This window comes from Rhinolophus sinicus, chromosome 17 (genome assembly GCF_057876585.1).
Source record: "Rhinolophus sinicus isolate RSI-liver-muscle chromosome 17, RSI-T2T, whole genome shotgun sequence".
Classification (NCBI taxonomy): domain Eukaryota; kingdom Metazoa; phylum Chordata; class Mammalia; order Chiroptera; family Rhinolophidae; genus Rhinolophus; species Rhinolophus sinicus.
Genome location: NC_142517.1, coordinates 174,229,939 through 174,247,224, shown reverse-complemented (window position 1 = coordinate 174,247,224; position 17,286 = coordinate 174,229,939). Strand labels below are relative to the sequence as shown.

The window sequence follows — 17,286 nt, the reverse complement described above, 5'->3', positions numbered from 1 at the left end:
TCCTTCTAATGTAGGTCCTGCTAATTAATGACCACCATGTCACTAAGTCCCATGAACATTTTTTCAGTTTTCATCTTGACCACTCAGTAGCGTTTTTTGTTTTTTTCGGTGACTCCTTATGTCCCTTTTAACCTTCCTATCTCTTCTTTTTAGACTTACACTCCTCTATTGAGACCTTAAAAGTTGGAACGCCTCAAGGCTATTTCTAAACCTTTTCTCTTAATCTAATCCATAGATATGGGATGTCACCCATACCTCTTTTAAAACAATCAAATTCTTTTCATTGAATCAAATTTACCATGCTAATCAAATTTACTGTTATTTACTCTTCTTCCCCTGGCTTACAATTCACTCTCCACAGTGTTATTTTTAAAAACTAATCTGTCATTGCTGTGGTCATGAAGACTAGCTCCTGCTCGATTCTCCTACTGCCGCCAGCCTCTGGCTCTATCAATGCTTCCTCCTTCCAGTTCTGCCTGTCTCAACCATCCTCCCCAACCCACCCAACTTCATTTAGGTGTTTCTAATCATCTCATGTTTTAGCCCAAATGTTATTTCCCTAGAAAATCTTCCTGACAACAGCAAAATAGATCAAGTCCATCTCTTACGTGCTTCAGGGGCTCCTGACCTATTCCTTTAAAGGCTTTTCACTGTTTTAAAAATATATTTGGGTGATTATTGGATTAATTTGTGTCTCTCTTACTAAACTCTAAGCGCAGAAGAGGAGGTGCCTTGGCTATTAGTCCTCTCTGTGTCTCCAGAACCCAGTACGGAGAATGACTGAAGAAACCAACTAGTCATAATTGTTCAAGAGTGTGAAGACCTTCCCCTTGAACCCTAGGTCTCCGCGGAGTTGGTCTCCCATAACCAGAGGGTCCGGGGATCCTGGAGTAGGTACGGTGGCCTCGGAAGTGACCGTGGATGGTGACTGTCTCATACTCAATTGTGCCAAGTTCAATATCTGGTGTTGTTCTTTCCTGATTACGTAAATAATTCCTCAAAGCCCTGCTCAGCCAGGAAGTTGTCTTGGATTTTATTCTTTAAATGTTTTTAAATAACATTTGTGGAGCATTTTACAAACATTTATACAAAAGTATATAAGTGCATTATACACAAACTATATACATGTTCATTATGTCATTCGACTCCCCAAACACCTCTGCAGTAACATATTATTCTTAACTGACTGATGTAGAAAATAAGGCTTAGAGGGATTAAGTGACTAATCAACATCTCTAAGCAGGGACTTCATTTCAGATTTTTCAATGCCAAGTTCTGTTTTATGCCACTGATAATTGCTTGTGCCTTCTCTTCATTTGATCAAGTCTAAATTTGGACTTTTATAGTAACTATACCCCAAGACTATTGTAGCTTGCATCATAGCTACATATATAGCATATGTACCATATATTACTATATATATATCTCCTAATTTGGGGGACTACTTCCATCTTTATCAGTTTTTGTTATATTGGAAGAAAGAGACATTTGATTTACATAGTTACCTTTGTCACACAGCCAGATGCAGACCTTGCATCTTGGAATGAGGAACTTTGGTGAGTCAGAGGAACAAGTAATTGCATTTAGTCTTATGTAAACCAGCTACCAAGAAACGTATGCTACCTGTTCCATAATCCATTCTTGCTATTTCCCTATTACCCTCCATATTCCTTCCACCCATACAGCAAAACTCATCTAAGAGAGAAAACAATGCCAGCGGTGTCTACCTTCTGCTCAGCATAAGAACATTTGTCTTTGTGCAGTGAATACGCGTCCATCCACTTATAAGCAAACATACTAATACTCTGAAAAAAAAATTGTGTTAATGAACCATGGTCCACACAATAAATACTATTGTATTTTCCTTAAAAATAGAACATGGTTGATTCATTGACACTGGACCAGACATTGGAATTTGCTTTCCATTAGTGATGGTGGAATTTCACTGATCCATCCACACTTCCTTGCCTCATCACTGGCAACCTTATCATCAATTTGAGAGGCAGTTGGCAGGGGGTTAGGAATGTAAATGGCACCTGTAATCTTTAACCTTGTCAAGGAATGTTCTTGCTTCTGAGGTGACGTAAACTGGTAAAAACAGCAGCTATATTGTTTCTGCTTTTAGGAAAATCTCATATAATCATTTATAAGTGAACCAGAACAAACGCCACCTAACCAGGCTATAGAAACTGACCACACTTCTCACCAAAAGCACCCAGCTAACCTTTGCTATCTTCTCCATCTTAAATTTCTGCCCATAGTCTTTTGCTTCCACACTGAGAATGCTGTGGCAACATTTAGGAACACCTTCTAGGTTTCTTCTTTTTGTTGCCTCAATGCTCCTGACATATTTGCTGCTCACTTTAAATAAAAGGAAACAGTTGGGGTGGCCGGGTAGGAGAACCTGGACTGTTTTGTAGGCTGACTTACTTTGGCTGAGCTCAATTAATTACTAAACTAAATACTTTCTGAACTAACTGCTCCCACTTCAATTTTGTTATATTTCCATTCTTTTGTTAGCTTTAGATCCACTACATATCATTTTTCAGAATAAATGTCTACTGAACACAAAAAGAAGAATACACCTGAGGACTAGGGTTACTTCAAATACAGTGAGTGAATATTGCAATTGAAGCCCAAAAACCCTTTTTTGACTCTATAGCCAGCGGTCACGCTTCCTACTGAAGTTAAGAGAAACTTTTTGTTGCTGGTGTCCCATATCAGGACCATATTAGAATTTTCCAATCCATGTCTATTCAGTGCTTATTTGGTGGCATGGAGGTATAATTGAAAAAGAATCATCCACATCACGGTTCAGGTAAATTATAGATTACATTGTTTTTGGTGATCTGGCTTGGAAGCCCAATCATTTTCTAATCTGACACAGGAATGTATTTTCCCATTGAAATGAACAGCTTAACACTCAGCCTCATGCTTTTAAGTTAGAATCTAACAGGAACACATGTACGCAACAAAGAGGTAAGGGAAGGTCAAAATAAACCCAATACATGAATAGACAAAATTTATACTGGATAAATTTATTTCATGGCTCAGGAGTGAGGAAATGTATTTATGGATTCACAGAGTTGACCAGGTTGTAGCGATTCCGGATGTACTTTTATGGGAGAATAATAAAAAGTGTCTCCTAAGAGAAGGAGACTGAGCAGTAATTTGGAAAAGCTAGACAACTAATATAGAAGGAATCACTTTCCAATGCTGCAGAGACCAAAGGCCTGGGTTCCAACTTGAAAAATAAATCATTTTGCTGACTTTGGACAATTACCCAAAATGACACAGGCAATACTGATATAATTTCCTGTTAAGAACCACGGACTTAGATGATCTTTAAGGTCTCTTCCAGTTCATTAATATTAATTTTTCTTGAAAAGATATTATTCTACTTGTACAGCTAAGAAGATTTAGTAATTTATTCCTGCTTTTCTAGCAAAAAAAAAAAAAAGCTACTTCAGGAAATGGGGTCACAATAGACAAACTATTCACCCATAGTTCTTTATTGGTACAAAAACTATTCTAGGCAATTTTATTCCCAAACCCTGGCTACAGGAACCAACACATTAGGATTGGACCACAGCGCCCTCTAGCCTGAATGCCTGCATAGCTAGAGGCTGGGCTTTCTAGGATTTCCGAGGAAACCATTGGGTTTTCTTAATAGATTTTCTTCAGACAATATGTTTTCTTACCATTTGTTTATGTAAGTTATAGACTTCAGAAGTGTTACTCCCTCTTCGAGTTAAAGGAAACCGTTATTCATTTTAGGGAAATGAATAACACCACACCCAAAACATCCTCTACTTTACTTATCTAACATTCCTGGCAGTTTTAATTTTTAAAACCTGATTTTCAGATATTTTGTCCCCACTAAGGAAAGAAGTTGATAGCAAAACATCTGATATATATGACAAAGCCACTGAGTATTATGATCAAATATTTGGAAAAGTAAATGTATATCCATGTAATATTAGGTGAAACCACATTGCATTTCTTTAAACTGTGTTTGAGCTACAGAAATGGCTTTTTGTATGGTTCACCCTAATATCTAAAAGGATAAATAAGAAACTAGGGAGAGAACTGGGAATCGGGAGACATATGAGAGGTAGGCTTATTGTTCTATATGTATTTTTAGAAATCAAAGGATTTTTTTTTACCATATTCAAAAACTAAAGATAAACATTTTAAGAGAAAAAAAAATATGTGGTCACAAATTTTCCTAAACTGACTGATTTTCTCCTCTTTCCAATTTTATCCCGATACTCATCCCTTTCTCTGCCAGAGTTATTTATTAAAGTAACTGATAATCTATTATTTTCAAACACTGGCAAATGATTTTTAGAAATATATCCTAAGGAAATTTATTGTCTGATTAGACAATTACAGGTGTGCAAGGGTTTTATTGTTTCAGAATAATGAAACATTTAAACAAAATGGGTGAGAGATTGTCTAAATAAAATATGATGGATTCATCTATTGGAATACTATGTAGGCACTGGGGGTTTTTTGGTTTTAGTTTTTACTTTTACTATGCTTCATAATTTTTATTTATTGATTGATTGATTGATTGATTTTTTGTAGCTGGATGTAATGTATTCAGTAAAAGGAAGTGCTGTAAATAGGCCTTTAGTGGTGGTAAAGTATGTGCATGGGGGAGCATTCTATAGTCCTATGATTAGGTTTCAGTTTTTAAGTGAACCTGTGCCTCTGGACTATAAACTTCACAAGTGTTTCTTAATTTTTTCTCCCCCTTTAGGTGGGAATGGATGGCTAGAGTGGGCTGGAGTTGGGTATTTCCATTCCCCCAAATTGGAAGGCTAGAGCTGACTCAATGGGTATTTTCTTCCCCTAGGTGAGTTAGTTTGTAATAATATTCTAGCAGGTTAGGTTCTTCTTAACTGGTTTCTCCTGAGGGAAAGCCTCTTTAAGAACAGAGTGCCCTGGCGTATTTCAAAATGGTTCCTTTTTCCTTCTCCCTGCAGGAAGCAGGAGGGGATTTTTCTTCACCATTTACTGTGGGAACCTTCTCTGAGCTCCGACAGGTAAGTCTCACAAAATTGTGGGGGCTCCTATGACTAGTCCTCTGGATTTTTTACACACTGAACTTCCTGCAATTTGTCAATTTCATTTCAGGTTTTCCTACCCTGGCACCGGTTCCCAAGGTGGTTTCTGCTAAGTGAGTTTCTGCTCTGGTAAGCCATGACCCTGTATTTGCCTGTCAGTTTCTCCAACCTTGGGGGCAGAGATTTGTCCTGCATTCTCCCCTCTCTTATGGATCCAAGAAGAGCTGTTGATTTTCCAATGTGTTTAGCTTTTTGTTAGGATAAAAGCTAAACACAAACTCTTTAAATGATCAAATATTTGGAAAAGGAAATGGCTTGAAATCAGTTTTTAATGAGACACTGAGTTTCTTCCGATTGAACATTAAAGGACATTTATTACAAGAGAAATAGAAAAAGTCTATAAGGGAAAAGGAACCAACCCCCATGGAGGCCGAGGGGCAACTTTAGTTTTTGGGGAGTTAAATGTTATATGCACATTTTCCACTATGTGGTGGGTCGCGCGCCCCTAATCCCTGCGTTGTTCAAGGGTTAACCATGCTAACTTTGCAATTTTATTTTTCTGAGATTATTTTCTTTGGAGGATGGCTTTTCTGTGTAAATGTTATAATGAGGATTTTTATTGATGATGGAACATAGTATTTGACCTTTATTTGGGTGCATTATTACCAAATCTAATTTTCCTAGGTCAAATTTGCAAATCTAACCTTTTCAAGGAGATTGTAATATTCCATTATTTTTAGTCAAATTTTTATTGTGTATAGTTTTTGTGAATTTTTCAGTGTTCTTTGTGTTCATTATATCCTCTAAGAAAGTCTAAATTTTTCTGTGTTAATTTGTGCTGCCGGTTTCCTAACTATTATAATGAAGTGGGGCCTGGACCACATGGAGAGACAGAAGAAAGAAGTCAGGTGCAGAAAAGCTGGTAGAGTTGGTGGCAGGAAGATGAGAGAATGTCTGTCTAATAGCTTCTATTTTCCCCACGATGTATTAGACAAGGCAAGCAACTACATAAGAGTGAAGGAGAAGGACATGAGTAAGTTTTTGGAGAGAGGAGAATATGTGATGTAGTTATTGTGGAGAGAGGAGAAGTCATGAGAAGTCATCATAGTAGGGGAGCATGTATAATAGGCTTGTTTGTTCATGTTAAGTGATATTTTGAGGTTTGTGGTCATGGATTTTATAAGTGAGACTAGCTATGTATTTTTCTCCCACTGTTCAGCTGCTTGAATTCAGGAGCTTGGCAGACAGCTGAGTTTCACCTGAGTTGGAGTTTGGCAGTGTTTGGCTGAGGGAGAAAACATTGCTCCCATAATTATCTCTTCTTTCTCCTGCATCATCAAACTTTTACTCACTGATTATTTCCTTTGGTATAACGGATGTCCAGTGCCTATCATCCTTAAACAATAAATGATCTAAAGCAAAATACAAACAAACAAAACCTTTCTATTACCCCACTTGTCTTAAAGGAGCCAAGCTACCACCTCCATTTATCTGTTCCCTTCAGAGCCTAACTTCTTAAATTAGTTTTCTATGGTCTCAACTCCATTTCCTCACTTCTCTTAGTTCCCACTTCACATCTGCTCTTAACACATTCCAATTAGGCTTCCCTACCATCACTCCATGGAGACTGTGTTTATCACATAACCAGCTATCACCACTGTGCTGAATTAATAGCTCATTCTCAGTCCTCATCTTCCTTGATCTCTCAGCACTTGACCACTTGAAACATTTTCTTCCCTTGGATACCTTGACACCACCCATCCCTCTTTCTCACCCACCCCCATTTCATTGGCTTCTCCTTTGGGGTCTCCTTTGAAAAAGGTTTAAATGTTGCAGGTCACATTCTTGGAAATTGGTTTCTCTTTATCTAATTTATCTTTCTCTGGGAATGTTCTTTATTACCAACCACTTAAATATTACTTATATGCCAATGACCTCCATAAGTAAATTTTCCAATGTTGGAAAATCCTTTCATTCCTAGATCCACTGTTGCTTATAAAGTAGTGCTATATTTTGTATATCGATGAGTATAATTTGCTAATACTTTATTTAGTTTTGCAACTGTATTTATCAGTGAGGTTACCTATAACTTTTCATTTGAATTAAACTCAGAATTTTCAAAATAAGCCCTATTAAAAATTTATTTTATATTCAAACTAACACAGTTTTAACAGAACTTTGTTTCCAGAAGCAACAATAAAGGAAATAAGGCATTTTTGCAGAATGTGGTTCTGAACAAGTCACGGTAAAAAATAAATGTGTACTTAACTTCCACCTCCTCAATATAGAGGCTACTTTCTGTTCCTCAGCCTTGGAAATAAGGCAAAGAACAGTCCGTAAACAATTTCAGGCAGCAGGTACCCAGAGCAAAGCTCAAGCAGTTGAGTGTGGACACATCTTAAAAGATGTTGGGGGAAACTGACCAAACCGAATTCAATTTTTAATAATGGATACATGGGTGAAGTGATTCCTCCCAAGTAGCAGTGCCTCCGGAGCCTGGTCTGTGCTCACCTGTGCGGTGCTCACTTGTGCTGTGCTCACCTGTGCGGAACTCACCTGTACAGAGCTCACCTGTGCAGTGCTCACCTGTACGGTGCTCACCTGTGCAGTGCTCACCTGTGTGGTGCTCACCTGAGTGGTGCTCACCTGTGCGGTGCTCACCTGTGCGGTGCTCCCAAGCAAACCCTGATGCTCCTGCTCCAGGGGAGACTTACTTTTAGAAATTCAGTGTCCAGGGAGCAATTGTGTGAATGAGGTGAGTGCAGATTCCACAGGGGTACCTTTACAGTTGGAGTCAAAATGTTTTCCTAACACCCGCTAGGTAGAGTGCAGGTGTCAAATGGTCCACTTCCTGTTAATTCCTCACCAGCATTTGTAGACCTAGGACCACAGACCTTTGCCAAGTCATCATGATCACATCTAATGTGCATTCTAATTTATGATTTCTATTCTGTGCCTGGATTTAACAATAATACCTACACACAAAACAATCCACTGTTAAACAATGTACACGGTCACAAAACAGTAATGATCTTCTGAGGACCAAATGTTTTTAACCATAGTCAAATTAGCATCAATTGTGCATCAAATTAGCCAGACTCACCAAGATTAAAAATTTTTGTATAATATAAATAATAACTTAAAAGACACATACACATACTTATAGAACTATGCTTGGGGAAACTCCATTTTGTTCAGTGTCACTGAGTGCTAAACAGCTGCCCCAGGTATTTTTGTTCAGAAAATCTATCCCAGGAGGGCACAGCAATTTATTAGATGAATAGAAAAGAAAGATATGCTTGTGGCAACCAGAGAGTTATAATGTCTTTCAAGCTGTATTAAGTGTACCTGCAGAAATGTTTAAGTGTTCTCAGGATGCAAAGCTGGAGCTGAAATGTGACATCAAACTAGGTACAAAAAGTGTGCAGCAGCCATTTCTTGAGATCAAACCTAGTACTCAGTACCCAAATATGCAAAAAAGCTTCAGGACACAGAGCTTGTTGGCTTGGTCCCATGTCGCATACTCTGATCATGTGTGAATTGCACAAGATTCACATTGTTCTGCTAGATTGGTATCGAGGATTTGCTCATACGCCTCCCAGACTTGATCTTCCTAGTTATATAAGAGATGCTCACGTATTATTTATTATTCCAACTCGTCGGAGGATAAAGCGGAGCGGTCCTTCTTCATCCTAGAGGAGCCTGGGGAACTAGGTGTTGTGCGGTGCTGAGAAGTGAGGCTGACTTTCCTGAATACAAGCTTCACTTCACGTCGGAGAGTGACTATATTCTTGTTTTATGTTCTGAAAATTTTGCTCTAGAGTTGTTAGGTGCCGCGGGCTTCCGGGCAGTTGCGGAGTCAGCTGTGGGTCCTCCACGTGTAGTGTGGGGTCCGGGTGTGGGGGCCGGGGTGCGGGGGCCGGGAGCGTGGTGGGGCAAAGGGGCGCAGCGCCGCCGCTTGGGGGAACCGGGCTCCGCAGTCCCGCCCGGGCTGCTCCCGGCAACTTCGCCCCGCGAGTTGTGCCGCCAGGTGGCCAGGGACCAGGAGCGGACAAGGCTGGAACTACAGCCCAGCTTCTGGGTATTCAGCGGAGCTCACAGGCCAAGCCTGCTCCAATGGCGCCTCCACACCCCCACAGGAAATGATTTTAATAATAATGGTCCCAATTATCACTACAGTGGACCGAGCTTAATTCGCAGTTGTAAAGTATTGTGTAAACATCAAACATGGATAAAATAGTGGAATGATAGAAATCCAGTCTCTTAGATTTAAGGAAAAAGAAACCATAATGTTGTAATAGTTTTGCTCTTTATTTGTAATTTTGGAAAACTTGACAAATACCAGACCGGTGATCCATTTTTAACATAGAATATTTTAGGGGCCTTTATGTGATTAAGTTTATAGCAAGTATTTTTTAGTGAGAAAATGTATCAGAGAAAGCTGTATTGATTCATTAATATATTTAAATAAACCTGTATTTCATGGTGGTGTGGTGAAAAGGGGAACTCGAGAGTCAGATTGCCTAGTTTTTAATCCTGCTGCATCACTTTTCTAGTGTGTCACAAAGGTAACCTGTAGGTATCTCAGTTTCCTCATAGTTAAAATGGGGAATAATAGTACTTACTTCATAGAGTTGGTTTGATAGTTCTTTGATAGATGATGTGATAAGCCCTTAAAGAACACCTGGCACATTGTATATCCATTTTTAAAATAACACACATATTTGCATTGAACTCATTTTTCAGTCGGCTTTTAATTCCTAGTCGGCTGAATAATTTAGAGACTAAGAGCAGAAGTCCTGGAGGGCAGGGGCTGTTTTGTTGGTCTGCGTACTCAGCACAGTGTCTGGCGAGGAGTGGGTGCTTGAGTGAATGAAATCAGGCACATATGGGTTCCAGTCATCGCTTTGCCATTTATAAGCAGCTGCGTAAGTCACTGGACTTCTCAGCTGTACAGTGAGGATAACTTCGTAGGTTTGTTGTGAGGACAAAGTCAGCTAGCTAATGCATGTAAAGTAATTAGTGTAGGATTTGGCACGTACCGTATCAGAGATGTTGCTTTTATCAGGAATTCAGACTATGAAACTGACAGTCTGAGATATTAAACAGTCTATTCAACTATCCACCAATGTTCTAGCTGAAAACACCCGCCCAGGAAAGGTGATTTGTAACTGTACCATTTCCTTACTTCCTCCTCTTCTTCCTGCTAACTAAACCAGAAAAATAAGTTTCTAAAGCTTTTTTTGATCACTCTAGTGTGGAAGAAACAATTGGATGGCTACTCAACAGCCGTTCCTTTTCTCTCTTGCTGTCAGGGCCCCAGTTTGTTTGGAATGAGGGGATAGATTGGATTTTTGTTCCCAGTCCTTCATTCCCTCTCTGGAATAGAATTATGCATGTACATGTTTTGACATGTAACTTTGTAGCACTTTCTACTGGAGTAGGCAGTGTATATATCCCAGCCCAGTTTGTGTTGGACTTGGCCAGAAGACTTGTTTGGCAAATGGAGTATTACTGGACATGACATGAGCAGAAAGACTCTAAATATGTGTGATTTTACCTGACTTCTTGTGCCCCTACCATTTGCAATGAGAAGAATATTCAACAGGTAGCCAGTAGTGCCAGAATAAGAAAATATATGGATCAAACATGAAAACACACACAGTCTGGATCCAAGCCCAATTAATCCCAGCTAAAACAAGCAGAGTCATAGGTGACCTACAGGCCTGTAGTTGAGGGAAAAGTGCATGTTCTTATAAACCACAAAGATTTTGGGAGTTGCTTGTTAAGGAGCATTATCACAGTAATAGCTAACTAATACAGGCAGCAGTCTGCCCAGCTCCAGAGGATGAATCATAACTGATCTAAGCTAATCCTGTTGTTCTTTTCTGTATACTTGATTTCTAGATTCTTTTGGAGCTAGGGGTGGCCAAATGACCCAATGTTGGCCAATGAAATATATGAAGATTATCTACTGAGGACTTCTGGAAAAGTTTTTGCTTCCCTCATGAAAGGCATAGTAGGGCCTGGAAGTGACCTTTCTATCTTCTTTGCTTGAAAATTCAGTGGGCATCTTGAGACCATAAATTGAAAGGCCATAAAGATGAAAACTAACAGCTGAGCATGATGGAGCAAACAAATAGAAAGTCTAGACTCCTGATGACATGGCTTACTAGTTGACCAACATCAACAACCATCTATCAATGTACTTCTTGTTTAGTCAGGTTTTCTGTTTCTCTCTTCCCAAGGTATTCCTAACCTAATATACCTAAAATAATGTCAATTTAGTCATCCTAGTCATTCTTTTTTCTGAGGTTAGGGATGAAAGAGAAAAGGGAGCTGTGTGATCATGATTCTCCTTCCACAAACTCTAAAAAAAATGCCTTTTTATTTATTAGGTTGTTAGAGCCTGATGTATTTTGCTGTGCTGCCTCTTTGTCAAATGTTTGTGATAACAATGATGCACTTAGGTTATGGTTGCCTTTAACCAAAAATGTGGTGGGGACTGATTTGGAAACGGAAAAGTACATCCTAACCCATGTTGGAGGTCACTGCCGTGTTTCCCCAAAAATAAGACCTAGCGGACAATCAGCTCTAATGCGTCTTTTGGAGCAAAAATTAATATAAGACCTGGTATTATAATAAAATAAAATAAAATAAAATATAATATAATATAATTATATTATATTATATTATATTATATTATATTATATTATATTATATTATATTATATTACATTAAATAAGACCCGGTCTTATAGTAAAATAAGACTGGGTCTTATATCAATTTTTGCTCCAAAAGATGCATTAGAGCTGATTGTCTGGCTAGGTCTTATTTTCGGGGAAACACGGCATGTCCAATGGTTGTTTCTTAAAAGGGAGCTAGGTCAACTAGGAGCCACACATTAAGAGCATCTCTTAGAGATTTTATAGGGAGCAAACAGCCAAAAATTTTCAAGAAATATGTGATGCGTGATACCACCATCTTCAACTTATACTGGGTGTAACCTCAGTATGCATTTGGAGTGTGTGTGGACTGCTACCAGATGAAGAGAAAAAAATTGGAAACAGGGAGCTACCTATAAGACTTTTCCTTGTCTGAGATGCATGAAAATTCAGGCACACAAGCCAGGAAACATGATACCTACACAGATCATTCTTGGAAAAGCTCTCTATGATGTTGAAGGTGGTTTACTTTTAAAAGCAAAGTGTGGAATGGACAAATTGTCCTTGTTCAAATAGGCAATTCAAGCTCTTCTCAAAGCCAGCCTTAAAGGAAGATATAAAACAGATTTCCTTAGTTGGAGAAAAACCTATTCTGGGTGCTGTGCTCTGCAGATTCCCTCAGTGTTGGAGCCAGCAACTGTGGGTTGGGGTGTAGCCTTCAAGTCTGCCAGCAGCATGAAACCAGCTTATCCCGTCAGCACTTCTTTAAATTGGCTGGCAGACCTAACCAATGGGAATATTAACAAAGAGAAACAAAAAAGACAAAGTGGATCCAAGAATATACCAATAATCCTTAATGACATTATTGCTCCTTTGGTAGAAATAACACTTTCTCTGATTATGTAAGAACCTCAAGAACTGACGATAAACCTAGCTTTCTGACATTCCTCACTACTGGTTGTGTGGTAATTGCATGCTGTGCTTGCAAGATCCCAATAATAAGGGCAACTGGAATGTGTTCAGGGAGTACTGGAAACAAAGGCCGCCAGTGATGGTGTCTGGCATACATCATAAATTAAACAGTGAATTTTGAAAACCTGAGTACTTTGACAAAGAGTCTAGTGAGCAGGAAGTCAATCTAATTAATTATAGGACTTTCATTGTCTGTTTAGGCTGCTCTTACAAAATACCACTGACACAGTTTAAAAAACAAGCCGCCCCTCCCCCCACACACATACACACACAGTTCTGGAGGGTGGGAAGTTCAAGATCAGGGTGCTGGTAGATTTGGTATCTGATGAGGGCCCACTTCGTGGTTCATAGATGCTGTCTTCTCACTGTGTCCTCACATGGTGGAAGGGGACAATGGAGCTCTCTGGGGTCTCTTCTATAAGGGCACTAATCCCATTCATGAGGGCTCTGATGTCATACCTAATCATCTCCTAAAGACCCCACCTCCAAACACCATGACACGGGATTAGGTTTTAACATATACGTTTTGGGGCATAAACATTCAGTCTATACCAAGAACCAGTGAAATCATTACAGATGTCAAAGTAGGAGACTTCGGGAATGCAATTGAAGATGTTCCAAGTCTCTTGGCAAATGAAAAAGAATTAATGATGTTGAAACCTAAGGACTGGCTATCAGGAGGGACTTGTAAAAATATGATGCCTCCGGGTTTGATGATCTGATGGCCAACATTCTATTGCTTGAGGACACAAGATAAGATGACAGATTGGATTTTGTCTCTAGGTGGCCCAACTGCTTTGTTTGGCCAGATTGGAATCCTGAGATGTATAATGCTTATGGATAAATGACTCCAAAATATAAAAAATGTGGAGCAATATCTTTACAGAGATGTATTGATGCAGCTCATGGCCTGGTCTATGTGGGCATTCCAAAGGACATTGTGCCAAGAAGTCCTTAAAACTGTCCAAGATGGGAACTCTCATGAACACACAATAAAGCAATTTATTGAAGGAAAAGAAGACAGGAGCCTCTGGCACGTATATGCTAGTGAAGACACGGAGAAGATACGAGAATTCCTTTAAAATACATCAGAAGAGCACGTTCCAGAAAACCCAGTGACTATAATCCTATTAGTGATCTGAGCTGGCATTTAGACTGATCACTAGGAAAGCATCTTCATCAAGAGTATGGAGTCCAAGGCTGGGCTATTTTACAGTTTCTCAGAAATGTGGCATTTTCACAGCAGGAATTCCATACGAGGTTCATAACTTGTACAGCTGTGCCAAAGTGGCTAACGATTCTGTTTCTTCAGAGCATGGTCAACAGTCTTCAGGCTTACTCAGGAATTCTGTTATCTGTTAGAGATTCATACCAATCTTGAAGATAAATTACAGATGAAGCATGTTATCTACCATGTAGTAAAAGATGCAGATACTATACTGAAAACCAGCAGATCCAGTTTGGGCAAACCCTAAGGGTCCTACAGATGCCTTAACCCATACACAGTGAAAGTGAATTATTGGCAGCTGTTCAAATTCTTCAGGCAAAATTCCTGTGGGCTTTATCATGTTACCTCATCTTCTTTTTTTTTTTTTTCTTAACTATACTTGAATTTTCAAGGTACTCTGTGTACTGTATATTTCTAGTGTTTACAGACATTAAATGTGTATGTGTAGTAACTATTTACAAAACATAGAAACCTTAAACTGTGACTTCCCACCTAGTACTGAGGTTTTCCCAAGCTGTAAAAACAAAACCTTTTATGAGCCCTGGAGCAATATCTACAGTTATATCCTAGCCACTTGGTTGGATAGTTTAGTCAAAATGCATTTATAGCTATTAGTAACGACTCTGCACAGTTTATTTGGATTGCGCTTTGTTTCATGTTTGTCTGGGTACCCCTTCTTCTGCCCTTTAAGGTTCAGAAGAGCAGTGGAGGCAATGAACAGCTCATGACGCAGTTCTTATTGTGTTGCATAGGATTGGCATCACTTAACAGAAACCAACTCCTGTGTAATTCTTGGGGTTAATCATCTTTATCAAATGAAGCTCTGTTTATTTAAATGAAGCTCTGTTAATTTTAAGTGTTAAGCATTTTTTATTAAAATATTCATATAATTTTTAAAAGTTTACAGAGTACTTTTGCTAAAAAAAAAAAAGAGAGAGAGAGAGATACAGCATCAAAATATGTAAGGCAAAACTAATAGAATTGCAAAGCGAAATAGATGAATCCACTCTCATAACTGGAGACTTGAACACCCCTCTCATCACCCATCAGAATAGACAGATCCAGAAGACAAAAAATCAGTAAGAGTATATTTGAACTCAACATCATCAATCAACTAGATATAACTGATATCTATAAACCACTTCATCCAACAACAGCAAAATACACATTCATATTCATTAAGTTCACATGGAACATTCACCAAGACTATATTCTGGATATAAAACACACCTTAACAAATTAAAAAGAACAGAAATCAATCTGCTATTAGACCACAATGGAATTTACTAGAAATTAATAACAGAAAGATAACTAGAAAGTCCCAAAATACATGGAGATTAAACAACACACTTCTAAATACAGCATTGGTCAAAGAAGATTTCTCAAGAGAAATTTAAAAATACTTTCAACTAAATGAAAATGAAAATACAACTTATCAAACTATGTGGGATGTAGTGAAAATGGTGCTTAGAAGAAAGTTTATAGTATTGAATGCGTATATTCGAACAGAAGAAATTTCTACAATCAGTAATCTAAGGTTCCACCTTAGGAAACTAGAAAAAGAAGAGCAAATTAAATCCAAAGTAAGGAGAAGAAAAGAAATAATAAAAATTAGAGCAGAAATCAGTGAAATTGAAAACAGGAAATCAATGGAAGAAAATTAATGACACCAAAAGTTGTTTCTTTGAAAAGATGGATAAATTGATAAAACCTTAGTCAGGCTAAGAAAAAAATAGAAAGCACACAAACTACTGATGTCAGAAATAAAAGAGAGGACATCACTATAGACCACATGGACATAAAAAGGAGAATCAAGGACTACTATGAATGACTCTTTACCCACTAATTTGATAACCTAGAAGAAATGGACCAATTATTTAAAAGAAAAAATCTACCAAAACTTACATAAGAAAAAATACGCAATTTTAATAGGCCTGCCAACCCAGGTGGTTGGCAGTATCAGCCATCACTTTGTGGAAACGATTCATCGTGGAAAACAGAAAACAGTTTATATCTCGGGATTTGGGAATGGGAAAGTGAAAACAATTCCTGACAACGAGTGGGAATTCCCATCTGGAAACCTTACTGACAGCAGCAAATATTAAGCAAGGATGCAGAACAATAGAAACTCTCATTCATTGCTGGTGAGAATGCAAAATGGCACAGGCAATTTGAAAGTCAGTTTGGTGGTTTCTTATAAAACTAAACATACTCTCTTACCATGTAATCCAGTAATCACACTCCTTGGTATTTACCCCAAGGAGTTGAAAAGTCACAAAAATCTGCACACAGATATTTACAGCAGCTTTATTTATAATTGCTAAACCTGGAAGCAACCAAGATGTTTTCAGTAGGTGAATGGATGAATAAATTGTGGCACATCCTGAAAGAGGAATATTATTCAGTGCTAAAAAGAAATGAATTATTAAGCCATGAAAAAACATGGTGAAACCTTAAGTGCATATTATTAAGTTAAGAAGGCAGTCTGAGAAGGCTACGTACTGTATGATTCCAACTATATGACATTCTAGATAAGACAAAACTATGAAGATAGTAAAAAAATCAGCATTTGCGAGGTGTTGCAGAGTGGGGGTGGTGGTAAAAAATGTGATATCATCTTAGATTATTACATACTCAACTAGCTCACTTACTGCTGCCATTTCCCAGTATTCAAGTTAAGCCATATGGCAGCAAGTATGCATTCTGATATAATTTCTTAAACTGATCTGTTTTAATGGGAAATTTTAATACCTTCATGTCACAAGAAGTTGAATGACAGATACAGCATTATTACAATAATTAACATTTTAATAACAACATTATTGGGTCCTTACATTGAATTAGGTAGAGCTTATTTAGTGAAAAGGATTCTGGTTTTGTAATCAAAGATATGAATTAGAATTTGAGTTCTAGTGTTTATTCATCATATGACTTTGGGCAAGTTAATTTCTTCTGGGCTGTCCTAATCCTCTTCTAATTTAGGAATGAAGATCAATGAGGTATTCTATGGGCATTGTATTTTATACACTGCAGAGGCTTTTGGATAGAAATGTTGTTAGTAGTGCAGGTTTCTAGGACCGCTGTGCGCCGACAGTGAGGCAGCAGTTTTCCGCGGTTGTTCAGAGCCAAGACATCTGGTTACAATCTTCTCTTGCTGGTTAACAGTAAGCTTGCCCATAGGTGATGATGCTGAGCCTGCTCTGAAACGGTGTGGGCTGCACTGTCAGGTCCCACTAGCCTGTAACAATGGACCACATGTTCTGCTGCAACTTAAGGACAGGAACTGTCTGCTCAGTCTTTGAAGTGTGAGTTAAGTCTGTATGTGATAGTGCAGTATACAGTTTATTCA

General features: G+C 38.4%; 1 long non-coding RNA gene and 1 pseudogene across 2 annotated transcripts in view; both read left to right on the top strand.

The window, feature by feature from the left end:
• LOC148754879 (uncharacterized) overlaps positions 1–17,286 on the top strand; it is a 239,693-nt gene that overhangs the window by 2,570 nt on the left and 219,837 nt on the right. For both annotated transcript variants that reach the window (XR_016019694.1, XR_016019693.1), the window contains exons 2-3: positions 4,992–5,051; positions 5,143–5,201. This is a non-coding gene — a long non-coding RNA (uncharacterized LOC148754879). The remainder of the gene's footprint in view (positions 1–4,991; positions 5,052–5,142; positions 5,202–17,286) is intronic.
• LOC109452040 (lysine-specific demethylase 3A-like) lies at positions 8,586–15,002 on the top strand (annotated as a pseudogene).